The sequence below is a fragment of the Dipodomys ordii genome, unplaced genomic scaffold (genome assembly GCF_000151885.1).
Source record: "Dipodomys ordii isolate 6190 unplaced genomic scaffold, Dord_2.0 Scaffold9, whole genome shotgun sequence".
Classification (NCBI taxonomy): Eukaryota; Metazoa; Chordata; class Mammalia; order Rodentia; family Heteromyidae; genus Dipodomys; species Dipodomys ordii.
Window position 1 is genome coordinate 28940012 of NW_012267225.1, and position 2964 is coordinate 28942975.

The 2964-nt window shown below is 44.5% G+C and overlaps 1 pseudogene; it reads right to left on the reverse strand.

Annotated features, from left to right (window-relative positions):
• Positions 1 to 212: 212 nt before the first annotated feature.
• Positions 213 to 2596, reverse strand: LOC105980439 (annotated as a pseudogene).
• Positions 2597 to 2964: the final 368 nt, after the last annotated feature.

The following is a 2964-nucleotide window of genomic DNA, read 5'->3' on the forward strand; positions in this document are numbered from 1 at the left end:
CTTTATTTGTATAAATAGGATTTAAAAACTGTCACCTCTAAAAGAAATCCACATTATGGCATTCACTACCATAAAGTCCTGACAGGCAAGCTGAGCATGGTGATACACAGCAAGGACCCCACTGCAGGACAACAGGAGCTCACAAAAGCACGGTTCTTTTGAGAAGTGGTAGATAGGTTCCAGCAGCCAGTTGCACTGCCAGCAATTAAGTCTTAAACCTCTTCCTCAACCAAGTCCTCTTCTTCAAACTGCCCCCTGATCATCAGCAGTGGCCTCCTGGCACAACTGGTTCTTTCATTCCAGGTTATTCATGTTGCTCTCACCCTAGGTAAACTTCATCTTGTCTATACCCTCTCCGGTGTACCAGTGCAGGAAGGCCTTGGAACCAAACATGGTAGTGAACTGCTCTAGATGCGCTTAAAGGGCTCCCGGATGGCCGGGTTGTTGCCAATGAATGTGGCCAATGTCTTGAGGCCTCGGGGAAGGGGGGGTAATGTCACACACATCTTCATGTTGGGGAGCCATTCTGCGAAGTGTCTGTTGTTCTTGTTCTGCATGTTGAATGTCAGCTCATCCACCTCCTCCATGGACCTGCGGTCTTGGAAGATGGCAGCCATGGTCAGGTAGAGGCTGTGGTGGGGGTCAGGGGCGACCATCATGTCCTGGGCATCAGACTTCTGCTGGGTTAGCTCAGGCACCGTGAGGGCCCAATGCTGCTGGCTGGCCTGGCTGGGCAGGGGGGCAGAGCCTGGCATGAAGTGCAGGCCGGGGAAGGGCACCACGCTCAGCCATCTGGTCTGCATTCAGCTGGCCTAGGAAGCACAGGCAGGTAGTGGCCCCGCTCATGGTGGCCGACACCAGATGGTAGAGGTCTTCATTGGTGGATGTGGGCAGCTTCCGGGCGAGGAAATAGATGTTGTACAGGGCCTTGTTGTCGATACAGCAAGTTTCATGAGTGTTTTCCAACAACTGGTGGACAGAGCATGGTGTTGAAGGGCTCCACTACCGTGTCGGACATCTTGGGCGAGGGCATGACATTGAAGGCGTTCATGGTGGGGTCTGGGTACTCCTCTCAGATCTTGCTGAGAATCAGGGTGCCTATGTCTGACCTGGTGCCACCTCCCAGCGAGTGGGCCAGCTGGAAACCCTGGAGACAGTCACACCTTTCTGATTCCCTCCTCTCCAAGCCAGGACCGACGCCACCAGCTTAGCTCCCTTTGTGCAGTGGCTCTTTGCCCAGTTCTAGCCTGCCCCGAGTGGTCGAATATGAAATTCACTGGCCTGAAGATCTGGCCAAATGGTCCTGGTCACACGGAGTCTAAGGTGTCAGGCTCTCGGTCCAACAAGATGGCCCAAGGGATGTATTTGTTACCAGCATCTTCATTGAAGTATGCATTGGTTTTCTGCAACTGCAAGTCACTGTCACTGTGGTAGCTGCCAGTGCTGTCAATGTTCACTGCTTGTAATCTCCCAACACTTCCTGCCAATCTGGTTTCCACGTTGATCTCCCTCATGGTTCAGTGCTGCGGAACAGTTGAATGCTCTATCCTCAGGAGCGGTGCACACAGAGGCCAACAGATAAGGCTAAGAAGTAGTTATCTCCTTTTTTTCCCAGGGTAAAACACTGCAATCTTTAAAATATATTCCTAGATGGTATCTAGTAAACACGAACTTTTTAAGTTAAAGTAAAGGATCCAGTGTGTACATTTTTTCTGAGAGTAATTCTTTCATTGACCCTAAAAGAAGTCTAGAATTTCAGTGGGTATGCATGTCATTCACAAAGACCCACACATACAATTGGAACAAACACTCCTTCCTTTCAGATTTCTTAATAAATTGCAGAACCTTTAATTCTCTATAATTGAGTTCTGTGTGAAAGAGGGCAGAGCAGGGTGTGTTGGTTTTAGGGGTAACCATGAGAAAGTAGATTTTTTTTTACAAGCTCATTATTTGACCAATGTAACTCCTGAAAAGAAGTGGATTAGTGTTTAAAAGAGTTATCTGACATCTTCCAGATCCTTATGTGTAAAGCAGGAATAATGACAAATAACTAAAAGGATTTCTGGAGTTGAAATGAGGTATAAAAAGTTCTGTTCATGGTATATGATCAAAAACAATGTTTTGGTATTTGCTAAATTATGGTTAAAGACTCCTATTGTCCTAGAACATATTTACCATCAGTATCCAGATTAGATCTAATTTTGTGTGTGTGTGCATGCGCATGTGTTTAGTGAGTGCATATGCACACATTCATCAGTGACATCCTGGAACTTGAATTTAAGGCCTGAGTACTGTCCCTGAGCCCCCCCTTTTTTTTTTTGCTCAAGGCTAGTGCTCTTGCACTTGAGACACAGCTCCACTTCTAGCTTTTTTAAAAAAATCATTTACTAGAGATAAGAGTCTCACAGACTTTCCTGCCATGGCTGGATTTGAACCACAATCCTCTCAGCCTCCTGAGTAGCTAGGATTATAGGCATGAATCACTCCATTCTAGCTAGATTTAATCATTTTATAGTCAAAATTGTTATTAGGCTATATGAATTGTGTTATTACCATTGTGTTTCATTGTGTTATTTCCATTGATATAATGGATCATAATTCGTTACCCCCTTACCTCCTTGTTTACTTTTTAAAAGTGTTTATTGGATTTTATTATGCAATATGTATATATATACTTTAATTTTAATTTAACTGTATTTATTTTGCTATGCATAATTATACACTTATATGTATATATAAAAAATTTATTGTAAAGGTGATATACAGAGGGGTTACAGTTACATAAGTCAGGTGGTATTGAGTACATTTCTTTTTGAACAGTGTCACCTCTTCCTTCACTTTCTTCCAGTTTTTTCCCTCCCCACCCTTTCCCCCCAAGTTGTTTAGTTCATTTCCAGCATAGTGTCTAGTCAGTATCACTGTTGAATTAGTTCACCCTTTGCCCCACCATGTCTGTGCTTCCCC